This window comes from Mesoplodon bidens, assembly GCF_964165515.1.
Source record: "Mesoplodon bidens genome assembly, chromosome: X".
In the NCBI taxonomy this organism is placed as follows: Eukaryota; Metazoa; Chordata; class Mammalia; order Artiodactyla; family Ziphiidae; genus Mesoplodon; species Mesoplodon bidens.
The window spans coordinates 133,877,251-133,892,139 of record NC_138163.1 but is presented as its reverse complement, the minus strand read 5'-3'; the positions used below and the strand labels follow the sequence as shown (position 1 = coordinate 133,892,139).

At 45.4% G+C, this 14,889-nt stretch overlaps 1 long non-coding RNA gene across 1 annotated transcript in view; it reads left to right on the top strand.

Moving 5' to 3' along the window:
- Positions 1-87: 87 nt before the first annotated feature.
- LOC308608663 overlaps positions 88-14,889 on the top strand; it is a 170,963-nt gene continuing 156,161 nt past the window's right edge. The window contains exon 1 of the long non-coding RNA XR_014014207.1: positions 88-229. This is a non-coding gene — a long non-coding RNA (uncharacterized lncRNA). The remainder of the gene's footprint in view (positions 230-14,889) is intronic.

Here is a 14,889-nt window from a genome sequence, read left to right as displayed (position 1 = left end):
CAGACCAACCACATTCTCTTGGGGGCGGGTCTAGGGCATCTCTAGCCTCGCTCTGAACTCCCACATAAGTTCGTGGTTACCCTCGGCTTTAAATGGATGAAAATCAAGTCTTCCGTGATTAAAAACAAATGCGATGTTTGGTGCCGCAGTTGCAGAGAGCTGCAGGCCTGCTCTGTGTATCTTACACCGGAATGAACTGGAGGACACAGTGTAAGAGATGGAGTTTAAGGTAACATGTGATCTTTTTTACTTTTAGATTACGCTCTGATTTCCCCCTTACCATGTAGTTGAATTTTCACACATGATAACAATATTTTTCCTTGCAGCAGATGGGGCCTGTTATGAAAGGGGTTTTGCACCTTATTTTGTCTTTCATATGTCTAAAAATTATACATAAAAACCCCAAATGTGAGCAATTCGCCTAAACTCTGCCAACCCTTTGTGTTTTTAAACAGCCAACCAGGAGGCAGTGAGGCTATTTGAGTCTTAAAAGTGTGTAATGACCCCCATTAGGGAGCATTGAAATGCTATCCAACCTTAGAGAACCCCCATTTTGTGGGAAAAAAAACCTGCCCAGTGACAGCTTTGGACAAAGAAGGATGACATGTTGTGAGTCCAAAGGTCAAGGCAAAACCAGCCCAACAGAAGATGGAGCTTACCCAGCATTAAGCCCGTCTTTAACTTCTGCTATTTTAAGCATATTTTAAAGTGGGACCCTGACCTGAGTAAATTTTCCTGGTAAAGGCAGAGCCATAGCCATCTCACAGGATTCTTCTCCAGGATTTCGGCAGAGTTTTGGACTGCTGAGTGTTTAAGAGATTATAAAAAGAGGGAAGGATTCCTTTTGTTATCGAACCAGGTTCATTTTGCATAACTTACAGCAAGCCAAAATGGTGAGATGCCGAGGTTTGCAACAAAGAGAGGGTTTATTCGCAAGGCAGACAAGAGAGGAGACAAGAAAACAAGTCTCCTATCCGCCTTTCCGAAGGGGAGGGGCTCGGAGTACTTATGGGATAATGAATAAAAAAGCAGGGCGGTCTGAGGTATGGGGAGCGCCGGGAAAGGTGATTGGAAAAAGGTACAGTGATTGTTTTTCTGCGCAGGCGTAACTAAACTACAGGATTCTGCACTTTCAAAAATGGAGGTGCTCAGCACGATCTGAGGGTGGCGTTTCTGGCCCTCGGATGTCAAAACATCACTGAGCAGACACTCGCGCATGCCCAGTTGGAGGGTCGGTGGTCCTATCCAGTCTTAACCAGCTCAGCTCAAACTAGACACAGCTGACTCCAAGTTCCTGGAAAACAATTTGGGCAAACATTGTTCAGGCTACCTGCTGCTTGGAGGACATGAAAGTCTTTTGTAGCAACAATGAAAACAACCTTGATTACTGAAGGCAGGTGAAATGTGATTACACATGGTTTCACTTTCAGATTAGGCATAATAGTTGGGAAAATTCTTAGGTCATAAAATGACAGATTGAAGAGGCCTCTACCCTGAATTTTGAAGGACAGGAATGTGATGGAATGACAGACTGGTGGAGGGAAAAACTGGTGTCCTACCAGGTATCTACCTGTGTGATCCTGAATCTTTCTCCTCTCTTGATCTAGTTTTCTATTTTGTGAGGTGAGAGTTTTAGACCCATAATCTCTGGAATCCAATTCATTTCTAGCACTCTATGCTTCTAACAGCCAATGAAGTTTCATCTGCCAGGATATTCTTTCTCCCACTTCTTTTGTATTTTAAAGTCCATATGAAATTGTAAAAATTGTATCTGTAAATCGTACCCCCTATAAATGGGGCTGAGTTAGCCCAGTCTGGGTGAAATGGCTGAAATGAGTTTTGGCACATTTTGGCGTGGCCATTGGCCCAAAGGTGAGAAGCAGTGATGAAGATGGAAGAAACAAGGGGAGAGTTCGTCCCTCTTTCGTATTTAAGGACCAGTCAGTGTACATGGAAAATGGTGGATGAATAAGATCATCTTTCCCATTTTCTGCTTCTCCGGGAAAAACAAGACTGAGCATGTACTTTGTGCTGGGCTCAGGACAGCACAACCCCTCCGTGGGTGTTTATGGTTCATGTCAAGCAGGCACAGCTGAACTTATCATTGCTCAATTATATTCGCTAGCTATTGCCATGCAACAGTATTACCACAAACTTATCAACCTAAAACAATGCACATTTTTTATCTCCTGGCGTGGCTTAGTTGGGTCCTCTGCAAGGCTGAGATCAGGGTGTTGGACAGGGTGGCAGTCTTATCTGAGGTTCAGGGTTCCCTTCTCAGCTCACTCAAATTGTTGACAGCATTCAGTTCCTGGCTGGGTGTCAGACCGAGGCCCCAGTTTCTCCCTGGGTTGGACACCCAGCCAATCAACCCTTCCCACCAGCAGCTCTCAACGTGGCAGCTTGCCTCTTGCAAGCCAGAAAGAAGAGAGAGGGAGACTCCAGTAAGATGGGGCTCCGATTATGTAATCATGTACACGTAAGCCCGTACCTCCTGTCACCTTTACCACATTGAATCTCACCTTTCTGTTAGTTAGATGCATGTCACAGGTCCTGCCCACACTCAACCGGAGGGGATTACACAAAGCGTGAACACCAGGAGGTGGGGATCACGGGGGCCGCCACATCAGCTGCTCCCAGCTTGCTCCCTGATAGTTAATTAATGAGTTCACCCAACACACATCCACTGGGCGTTTATCATAGCTTGACCCTGTGCTGGGTGCTAGAGCATACAAAGAAAAGAGGCTATGGTCTCTGCCCTGGGAGCAGCCGATGAGTCGGTGGGGGGTGGGGGTGGTGCCACCAGCTCTTCCCACAGTTCAGTTCTGCTGTCCTGGGCGTGGCTATTCTCCCCAGCACATGGCACCTGGGGCTGAGCCAGTGTTCAGCACTCCCCTGCACTCAAGGCCGCCGGGCTGGCTGGGAGGCCGTTGGCCTTTAGAGTGCAATCTCCTGATGACCTCCAAAACTTGCAGCGCCTCCTGTTGGCCACCTGTGGCGGAACTGCTCCTGTTCATCACTGACTCACTTCCCCCAACCAGAGAGCCCTCCCCAGGGTCCATCCAGCTGCTTTCTTTCTTTTTTTTTTTTTTTTCCGGTACGCGGGCCTCTCACTGCTGTGGCCTCTCCCGCCGCGGAGCACAGGCTCCGGACGCGCAGGCTCAGCGGCCATGGCTCACGGGCCCAGCCGCTCCACGGCATGTGGGATCTTCCCGGACCGGGGCACGAACCCGTATCCCCTGCATCGGCAGGCGGACTCTCACCCACTGCGCCACCAGGGAAGCCCTCTTTTTCTTTTTTTAATATATATTTTGTTGGAGTATAGTTGATTTACAGTGTTGTGTTAGTTTCAGGTATAGCAAAGTGATTCAGTTATACATATACATATGTTCCTTCTTTTTCAGATTCGTTACCCATATAGGTTATTACAGAATACTGAGTAGAGTTCCCTGTGCTATACAGTAGGTCCTCGTTGATTATCTATTTTATATATAGTGGTGTGTACATGTTAATCCCAAGCTCCTAATTTATCCCTCCCCCCATGTTTCCTCTTTGGTAGCTGTAGTTTGTTTTCAAAATCTGTTAAGTCTGGGACTTCCCTGGTGGCACAGTGGTTAAGAATCCTCTTGCCAGTGCAGGGGAGACGGGTTTGAGCCCTTGTTCGGGAAGATCCCACGTGCCGCGGAGCAACTAAGCCCGTGCGCCACAACTGCTGAGCCCGTGTGCCACAACTACTGAAGCCCATGCACCTAGAGCCCATGGTCCTCAACAAGAGAAGCCACTGCAATGAGAAGCCCGCACACCGCAGCAAAGAGTAGCCCCTGCTCGCTGCAACTATAGAAAGCCCGTGCGCAGCAACAAAGACCCAATGCAGCCAAAAGTAAATAAAATAGGTAAATTTATTAAAAATAAAGTATTAAAAACATCTATGAGTCTGTTTCTGTTTTATAAATAAGTTCATTTGTATAATTTTTAAAAATTAGATTCCACACATGAGTGATATCATAGGATATTTGTCTGTGTCTGACTTACTTCACTTAGCATGATGAACTCTAGGTCCATCCATGTTGCTGCAAATGGCATTATTTCCTTCTTTTTCATGGCTGAGTAATATTCCATTGTATATATGTACCGCATCTTCTTTATCCTTTCCTCTGCCCTGGATAGGCTGCTTCCATGTCTTGGCTATTGTAAAGAGTGCTGCAGTGAACATTGGGGTGCACGTATCTTTTCAAAGTATGGTTTTCTCAGGGTATATGCCCAGGAGTGGGATTGCTGGATCATGTGGTAGCTCTATTTTTAGTTTTTGAAGGAACCGCCATACTCTTCCCCTTAGTGGTTGTACCCATCCATCCACCTGCTTTCTCATCTTCTTTTCCAGAACCTCTGCTGGGGTGGTGATCCGGGTGGGGAGTTGGGGACATGGCACTGGCCTTTGAGACTTCACAAGACCCAGTCCATCCTTATAAGTCATCTCTGTCTTGGGTTAGGTTTCCAAGAGGTGGAGCCAGAGATGAGGATTCATGTAAAGGTGGTTTTGAGGAAAAACCCATTGAAGGGCAGAGGGGATGTGGGCCCGGGCTGAGGGGGGCCCGTGAGGGTGTGGTATCCAGCCAACCCCCATGGAAGGAAATTGTGGAGCCAGCTCTGGAGCCTCTACACCTTAGAGGAGTTAGATACCAGGAAGGTGACCTGGGGGCCTTCTATTCCTGTACCCGTGAGTCGTTGGTGTAGAGCAGCTCCAAGGTGGTGTGAATTCTTCCAGAATTCCAGAAGCTTCCGGAGCTCCAGAAAGGAGCTCCCCATGCTCCTTTCTGTGGGTCACGCAGGTTCCAGTCATCTCAGGGCAGTTTTTTGACCGAGAGAGGTAGGAGCTGTTTGTGAGTAAAAAAACTGGGGGAGCTGGTATGTACAAAACATGGCGCAGAAATCCCAGGGTGTGTGTGATAGCGTCACCCCGATTAAAACCTCCTTGAATTTCAGCATTTCAGTTGGCCTTCTGTCTTCTGCCTGAACCCTGACAATTATCTGCCTAGAAATTGATTGCCCGACTTTGCATATCGCTCTAAAACCATATTTAAATTTCCCCCATGCATGAGTTCTTACTTACTCTTTAGACCAAGTTTTCGCAACTTTAGCACTGTCGACATTTGGGGCTGGTTAATTCTTTGTGGTGGAAGCTGTTCTGTGTATTGGTGATATTGTGATTTATAAGAAGTATATGCATATTTGGTCATTCAGATGACTAAAATATATTTCTCATATATTTGGTCTTCATCCACAATTCTTGACTCACAGCTCCCCAAATCCTTGGAATTTCTTGAGTGAAAAGAACAGTGGGAGTATCTTTTGTTACAATATTTGGCTGCTTCTCCTCAGTTCCAGAAAACTGGAATTTCAGAGCCATAGAGGAAAAATGGTTGTCTTGTAATTCATAACGAGCCCCTTTCCACCACAGTAGGGTTTATATTAATGAGGTGACTTTTGGAAAGCACCTAAGGATGGGGGCTTGTTGCCAGGGGAATCAACCTTGATTAAAGGGTTGGAAATTTCAGTCCCACCCTCTGATTTCTGGGGAGGGGAGAGGGGCTGGGGGTTGAATCAATCACCAGTGGCCAATGAGTTAATCAATTGTGTTGTTGACCTGAAACAAATAGACTTCCAGAAATTTCTCTAGCAAAGATGGGTTTATTCGGAATCAGCAGAGAGTTGCAATTCAGAGTCTGCAACCATAGCGAGCTGTGTGCAGGCAAGGGAAGGAGAACATTTTTATAGGGAGGAAAAGGAAGTTGGGATGGCTATAGCAAACAAAGAATCCATGGCTTTTCACTGGCTGAGTCCTTGCCAGGAAAGAAGAAGAGTCTTTCTTCTTTGTGTTGGGCTCTGCTGTAGTCACAGGGCGTGACAGCTCCCACTTCTGGGCTCCCAGTTCTATTTATGTGACGTTTCTGTTTATTCATTTTTTAGATTTCCTTCTTTGATCAAGGTCCATCTCTGAAAGCATTGCTGATCAGAAGTCAGGTTTTCTAGATTCAGAGGCTTTTTTTCCTCAATGTCAGGAAGGACCTTTCTTGGATGTGAAGTCTCCTGTTGGAGAGAAAGTGTACAGAGTGGAAACCTATTAAGTTCACATTTGAGTTACATGGAGGGGTAGGAGGGAGAACTCTCAGGTATTTGTTAATCTAAAGTCTCTGTTATCAAGATCGTGGACACTGGAGATCATCTGAAGCGTTATGTCATCGTCAAAGATTGGGTGACAGAATTCTAAAAGGCCTGGTCCAGATATCTTGGGAAAGCTGTATCGTCATATGTCATCTGCTTCATTTCTGGGAAATCTTTACTTTCAGGTCACCAGATAATGTGCAGATCCAGTCAGGGTTTGGCAATTTCTTTCTGTGTGTCACGTGAATTCAAGAGTCTATTGCCTGGAGTTTGATGGCACAAGAGTTTGTTAGCAGTACTCGATAAGGGCCTTTCCAGTGAGGTTGAAGAGAGTTTTCTTCTGATGGTGTCTTTTCCAATAGACAAAATCTTCAGGTTGCAAACTATGTATGATGCTTAAGGTCTTCTCCCAAGGGCACACTGTGGAAAGATTGCTTTACCAAAGGATCGTTATTTATTTTTTAATTGAAGTATAGTTGATTTACAATGTTGTGTTAGTTTCAGGTGTGCAGCAAAGTGATTCAGTTTTATATCTATATTCTTTTTCGGATTCTTTTCCCTTATAGGCTATTACAAAATATTGAGTATAGTTCTCTGTGCTATACAGTAGGTCTTTGTTGTTTATTTTATATATAGGGGTGTGTATATGTTAATCCCAAACTCCTAATTTATCCCTCCCCCTTTCCCCTTTGATAACCATAAGTTTGTTTTCTATGTCTGTGGGTCTATTCCTGTTTTATAAACAAGTTCATTTGTATCATTTTTTTAGATTCCCCATGTATGCGATATCATATGATATTTGTCTGTGTCTGACTTACTTCAGTTAGTATGATCATCTCTAGGTCCATCCATGATGCTGCAAATGGCATTATTTCCTTCTTTTTTATGGCTGAGTAATATTCCATTGTTTATATATACCCCATCTTTATCCATTCATCTGTCGATGGGCATTTAGGTTAAAGCATCATTATTTTTTAAAATTAATTTATTTAGTTTTGCTGTGTCGGGTCTTCGTTTCTGTGCGAGGGCTTTCTCCAGCTGTGGCAAGCAGGGGCCACTCTTCATCGTGGTGCCCGGGCCTCTCACTATCGTGGCCTCTCTTGTTGTGGAGCACAGGCTCCAGACGCGCAGGCTCAGTAGTTGTGGCTCACGGGCCTAGCTGCTCCGTGGCATGTGGGATCCTCCCAGACCAGGGCTCGAACCCGTGGCCCCTGCATTTGCAGGCAGATTCTCAACCACTGCGCCACCAGGGAAGCCCAGGCATCGTTATTTTTAATAGAAGCAATTACGCCTTTTCAATACTGGAGTATCTCTTCTTTACAGTTGTGGGTCAAAAGAAGCAGGAGCCGAGTGCATTGGGCATCCTGCAACTGTCTCAAAGGGTGAGAGTTTCTGAGTTCCAGAAGGGGTGGATCTGAGATTTAGAAGGACCAGTGGCAGTGCTTTCAGCCAAGGTGTTTGGAGGGCGTCTACAAATGTTGCCAGTTTGAGTCTTAATAATGCCATTAGCGTGGTCAGCTAAACCAGAGGACTGAGGATGGTAAGCACAGTGAACGTGTTGTAAAACCAGCCGAACAGCACAGTTGTTGAAGTACCTGGCCAGTAAAAACAGGTTCCTGGATAAATGTGAAATTCGAGAGGAGTTCCCCAGGTGGGGATAATCTTTTCCAAAAGGTCTTTACCCACAGAAGAGGCGGTAGCCTTTCTGCAAGGGAGACTTCAGTCTAGTGTGAAAACATACAGACCATGACTAAAACATATTTACATCCATTAGATGGAGGAAGTTGTATGAAATCCGTTTGCCAGGCTTCGAATGGTCCATTAGGAAGTTTCAAATGTCTGGGAGTAGTACGAACAGACTTCCCTGGGTTGTACGTCGAACAAGTAAGACTAGTGCAGTAGGCAATTTTTGTGGCCTTGTTAATGTTTCCCCACCAATGCTGAGTCATGAAGGCTGTCATTTTGTTAGCAGACCAATGGTTTAATGCATGCAGGGTGGTGAGAAGTGGGAATTTTAGAGTCTCTGGTAGGACTGGGTTGTTATCTGGTTCAAACCAGAGCTTTCTCTTTTTATCAAACCAGTGATTGCTAAACTTCCAATCTTGTTTTTCCTTTTCTGAAGCCAATTGTTGGGCCTTTCTAGCCAGTTTTTCTAAATGATCATCTGGGGATAAATCCCTAGGACCATGCCAGAGGTTTGGCTGCCGTTCATCCCGTTAAGAGCGGCATTTCTTGCAGAAGTATCAGCAAGGTGATTTCCCTTAGCTTCCAGAGAGTCAGGTTTAGAATGCCCTGGAATCTTAATAATAGCTAAACAGCAGATAAAAGTACTGCATTCATTAATTCCTGAGCGTGGAGACCATTTTAAATTTTACTCACTTTATTTTATTTTATTTTTTTTTAATTTATTTATTTTGTTTTTGGCTGAGTTGGGTCTTTGTTGCTGCGCACGGGCTTTCTCTAGTTGTGGTGCACGGGGGCTACTCTTCGTTGTGGTGCACAGGCTTCTCATTCCAGTGGTTTCTCTTGTGGAGCACGGGCTCTAGGCACGCGGGCTTCAGTAGTTGTGGCTCGCAGGCTCTAGAGCACAGGCTCAGTAGTTATAGCGCACAGGCTTAGTTGCTCCATGGCATGTGGCATCTTCCCGGACCAGGGCTTGAACCCATGTCCCCTACATTGGCAGGCGGATTCTTAACCACTGTGCCACCAGGGAAGTCCCATAAATTTTACTTACTTTAGAAGTAAGGAAACCACGTTGCTCCCATAACATTCCAAAATCGTGAGCTACTCCGAAAGCGTATCTACTATTAGTATAAATATTGGCAGTTTTGTCCTGGGCTAAAGTACAAGCCCGTGTGTAATTCAGGTTGTTGGGCCAAAGTAGCCATAGGTAAAGATGTTGCCCCAACATCAAAAGGATTTGTAATAATATACCCAGCACAATGTTCGCCATTGTCACCTTTTAAATAAGAACCATCAGTGAACCATGAGAAGTCAGTGTTACCCAGTGGAATTTCCTATAGATCCATCCTGGGTCAGGAGGTGCTCCATCGGGGCTAAGTAGTCATGAGGGACTTCATCTGTGACAGGAGGGAGAAAAGTAATTGGGTTAAGGTTATTACAGTTTAAGAGTTACGTGAGGAACAGTTAACAGAAGGACTTCACAGGAGGTGAGGCGCCTGACTGAGAAATGTGGAGCGTGATGAGAATTCAGGAGATCTTCTGCATGTGGTACAAAAATGGTTAAAGGGGATCCAACAATGATTTTCTGGCTTTAACCAAAAGCGCAGTGGCCATAATAGCTCTAGGGTAAGAGGGGTATCCCCATGCCACAGGGTCCAGTTTTGGGCCACAATATCCTATGGGTCCATGGTGGCCCCCATGTTCTTGGGTGAGTACTTCGAGGGCATTCCCTTCCTTCTCATACCCAAAAAGGAAAAGCGGGAATCTGCCGATTAGGATACCCAAAGGCAGGTGGGTTCATCAAACTCTCCTTTAAGGCCTTGAAGGCTGTGCCATCCAGTTCATCCCATTAAATTGGGTCCAGGTTGTTATTGTTGAGTAAAACATACAGACGTTTGATCATAAGAAAGGAATTTGGAATTGAGTTTTCGCAATAACCAGCTAGCCAGAGAAAACCTTGCGGTTGGTGCTTGGTTTGGGATTTGGGGAAGCTGAGGATCCCGTGAAGCCTATCTGGATCTAGGTGTAGCCCTTGTTCTGATATCAGATGCCCTAAATACTGAACCTGGGTTTGGGCAAACTGCAGTTTTTCTTTGGCAAACTTATGTCCCTTTAAGGCGAAAAGTTTTAGCAAGTGGATGCTGTCTTCCTGTGAGGAGGCTTGAGAAGGAGCGCAAAGAAGCAGATCATCCATGTATTGCGACAAAGTAGAGCCTCTGGGGAACTTTATGTCATCCAGATCAGCCTTCAGGATTTGCGAGAAATAAGAACTCTCAGTAGGACGCTCAGGCCGTACTGTCCAGGTGAATTGTTTTTCTTTCCAAGTGAACGCAAAAAGGTACTGGCTATAGCTTCATCAACTGGAACACAAAAGAATACACTGCATGAATCAATTACAGTAAAGAACTGACTTCTGGTGGGAATGGATGTTAGTAACGTAATGTATGAGGGTTAGGAATAACAGGGTGTCAAGGGTTAACAATGTTTATTGTTTGGAGGTCCTGAGCAAACCTCCACCCTTGGTACTTTGTGTTGTCTTTTTTTCTTTTCTTTTTTTTTTATTTTTTGCGTTACGCGGGCCTCTCACTGTTGTGGCCTCTCCCGTTGCGGAGCACAGGCTCCGGACACGCAGGCTCAGCGGCCATGGCTCACGGGCCCAGCTGCTCCACGGCATGTGGGATCTTCCTGGACCGGGGCACGAACCCGCGTCCCCTGCATCGGCAGGCGGACTCTGAACCACTGCGCCACCAGGGAAGCCTAGTACCTTGTGTTTTCTTGCCGGTAAAAAGGAGTTTACAGGGGCTAGTGAAAGGGATAATGAGGCCTTGAGCCTTGTCATTTCATATTTATGGGCTTTATGTCTTGGAGGGTTTCTTTACTTCTAGGGTATTGATTAATTCTGGGAAGAAGTTTTGAGGGGTCGATTTTAATTTTGATTGGAGTTGTCCCATGGGTTTTCCCAACATCAGTTGGAGATTTTGCCTGCAGAAAAGTGGTAGCTGATTGAATAGAGACAAATGGTCAGTGTTTCCAGAATCTGCTCTAGTTCCATCAGAGATAGAACAAATAAAAGACGTCAAAGGGTCATTCAGTTCACCTGGTGGGTTATTTTGATGACGACTGTCAAGTTCTATGATTATTTCCCCCTTTTGGGAGAAAGAAATCCCAGCATGATGCTTCTGTAAGAAGTCTCAGCCTAGTAAATGCATTGGGGAAGGGGAACTAATGAGAAAACGGTATGTATCCCTCAAAGGGCCTAAACATAAGGGAATAAGTTCAGAGACGGGACCCTCTTGAAGTTCATTAGAGATCCCACTGTTGGAACTGTTTTCATACTCCGAGGCAGGGGCTTTGTAGTAGTGGGGTCGAGCACCAAGCGTGTAGCTCCGGTGTCAACTAGGACTGGGCAGTTCATCCCCAATCTGGAGAAATGCTTCCCCAAGGCCATTAAGAGGGAGGATTGGGAAGACCCCCATCACTGAGAATTGGGAGGATGTTGGAAAGGCTGGTTAGAGAGCTCAAAGCGTCCAGAGCACTTAACTTTGTAACAGTCTCTTTTCCAAAGCCCTGGCTCTTTGCCATAATAGCAGAAACTCTGAGGGTTTTGGTCTTGTTGAGGAGCCTTCATTTGCTGGAGTTGAAAATTAAGAATTTTAGTGGTCTTCCTTGGACGTGACTCATCTGCGGTGCGAGAGAGCTGGTTTGTCAGATTAACCAGATCCGGAGTGGACATAGTTTGCCTTTCCATCCTGGTCCTGATTACTAGAAGGGGAAAGTCCCGGTTCAGCCCATTAGTAAACATAGAGTTAAAAGCTACTCAGGTGGAATCAACATCTGGAGGAAGACCAGAATTTCCTTTAAAGACAATCTGGAGTTGACTGTAATAGCCAAGAGCAGATTCACCAGATTTTTGTGTGCAAGCCTGAATTTTGTTCTGATCCACAGGCTTTGGAAAAGCCCTAGGAATTTCTCCATGAAGTTGCCTAGTGATTGCCCTGATCATATACTACGTTGGCGGGCTTGTCTCCCAGGTGTAATTCTAGACACCTTTCTGAACTTTCCCACTTAGAGGTTTTCATCCAATGCTGGGCCTGGCCTTTACTGACAAGTATATGAACAGCGGATATAAGTCAGAGAAACCAGGTTGATAAGTTTGTGTGACTGTATTAAATTCCTCAGCACATCTGTGAAGATCTTCAGTTACTTTGGGAAAATCTTTGTGGCTCACAACTCAGTTTTAGTCCAGGGAATATTAAGAAATGAAGGGTTTAGCTTCCAGATCCTCAGAAGGCTTAATTTTAAAGGGACAGCTTCTGACATGTTCAGAGGAAGGGAGGGTGAGTTTCAGAGTAAAAGGGAAGTTTGACAAGAGAGTATGGGGGACTTGAGGGTATAGTGGAGACATGGGTAGCACAGAAGGGAGGGAGGAAGAGGGTGCCGGAGGCAGAGCCTGCCGCCGAGAAGCCCAGGAAGAAGAGCGTGAGGATTTGGGCGCCATTTTACATTTCTCTACTCGTTTGTTTGCCTCAGTTAACCTTAAAATCTTATTTTGCAGAGAGACAATTTTGTTATTCTTTTTAATTGAAGTATAGTAGATTTACAATGCTGTGTTAGTTTCAGGTGTATGGCAAAGTGATTCAGTATATATATGTATTCTTTTTCCTTTCCATGATAGGTTATTACAAGATATTGAATATAGTTCCCTGTGCTCCACAGTAGGACCTTGTTTTTTTTTTTGTTTTTTTTTTGCGGTAGGCGGGCCTCTCACTGTTGTGGCCTCTCCCCTTGCAGAGCACAGGCTCCGGACGCGCAGGCTCAGCAGCCATGGCCCACGGGCCTAGCCGCTCTGCGGCATGTGGGATCTTCCCAGACCGGGGCACGAACCCGTGTCCCCTGCATCGGCAGGCGGACTCTCAACCACTGCGCCACCAGGGAAGCCCAGGACCTTGTTGTTTATCTATTTTGTATGTAGTAGTGTGTATCTGTTAATCCCAAACTCCTAATTTATCCCTCCCCACCCTTTTCCCTTTGGTATCCATAAGCTTGTTTTCTGTGTCTTTGGGTCTATTTCTGGATTGTAAATAAGTTCATTTCTATCATTTTTTTAGATTCCACATGTAAGTGATATCATATGGTATTTGTCTTTCTCTTTCTGACTGACTTCACTTAGTATGATCATCTCTAGGTCCATCCATGTTGCTGCAACTGGCATTATTTCATTCTTTTTTATGTCTGAGTATTATTTCATATGTGTGTGTGTGTGTGTGTGTATGTTGGTGTATGTATCTATATATCTCACATCTTCTCTGTATATATTCCCATCCATTCATCTGTCGATGGGCATTTAGGTTGCTTCCCTGTCTTGGCTGTTGTAAATAGTGCTACTATGAACATTGGGTTTCATGTATCTTTTCGAATTAGAGTTTTTGTCTTTTCTGGATATATGCTGAGAGGCAATTTTAGATTCCTGATAACATTGGGAAGCCTCAAAAAAAAACCATTTGAAACAAGAATTCCTCTCAGTTCTGGAAATTTGAGCTATTTAGTCTAATTTGGTTTTTTTTTAAATTAATTAATTTATTTTTGGCTGCGTTGGATCTTCGTTGCTGCGCGTGGGCTTTCTCTAGTTGCGGCGAGCGGGGGCCACTCTTCGTTGTGGTGCGCGGGCTTCTCATTGCGGTGGCTTCTCTTGTTGCGGAGCACGGGCTCTAGGCGCGCGGGCTTCAGTAGTTGTGGCACGTGGGCTCAGTAGTTGTGGCTCGCGGGCTCTAGAGCACAGGCTCAGTAGTTGTGACGCACGGGCTTAGCTGCTCCATGGCATGTGGGATCTTGCCGGACCAGGGCTCGAACCTGTGTCCCCTGCACTGGCAGGTGATTCTTAACCACGCGCCACCAGGGATGCCCCCTAATTCGGTTTTAAGGAAATTAAGTTTGGGAATTTCAAAAGTTCTCGGGGCGTGAGAGCTCCCTCTTCTGGTCTCTCAACTCTATTCAATTGAGGTGTCTGTTTATTATTATTATTATTATTATTATTATTATTTTACAATGCCTAGGTAATGACGCTTCCATAAAAACCCAAAAGGAGGGGATTCAGAGAGCTTCCAGGTTAGGGAACCAGTACACTTCCATATTGCCACCCTGCCAGGCCCCAAACTCCACAAGGACAGAAAGTCCATTGTTCAGGACCTCGCCCTGTGTGTCTCTTCATCTGGTTGTTGATTTGTATCCTTTAATATTCTTCAAAATAAGTTGATAATCTAGTGAGTAAACAGGATTCCTGAGTTCTGTGAGTCATTCTAGCAAGTTAATCAAACCCAAGGAGAGGCCGTGGGAAACTCTGATTTATAGCCAGACGGTCAGAAGTACACGTGACAACCTGGACTTGAGATTAGCGTCCTGAGTTGAGGGGGGTCATTGGAACCTCCAGTTGTAGCTGGCTGTTCGGAAGCACAGGTAACAACCTGGGCTTGTGATGGGTGTTTGAAGTGGAGGGTGGTCTTGTCGGACTGAGCCCTTTACCTGTGGCAACTGATACTCTCCACGTAGACAGTGTCAGAGTTGAGGTGAATTCTCGGACACGCTGTTGGTGTCTGAGAATTTCTTGTTGATGTGGGGAAGCCTCCACGCGCACACGCTGGAAACGGGTCCAGGAACCCAAAAGAGCTTTGTAAAATGTTTAGCAGCGTCCCTGGCCTCTTTGCACTGGATTCCAGGAGCATCTCTCTCAGTTGTGACAAACACAGATGTCTCCAGACATTGTCAGATGTCCTCTGGGGGCAAAACTGCCCCGGGTTGAGGACCACTGCTCTAGACCAAAAACCTAGCCCAAGGGGTGAGGAGACGGCATTGCAGGCTCCCCGTCTCCACTATGAAAGCGGGAACTCCTGGAGTACGCCTTGTCTGTCTCAACTGGTGCCCAGAACTGGTTCCAAAAGGGTTAAAGAAAAACAAAAGGAAAATGCTTTTTTAAAAAAATTGGAGCGTAGTTGCTTTACAATGTTGTGTTAGCTTCTGCTGTACAGCAAAGTCATTCAGCTATACGTA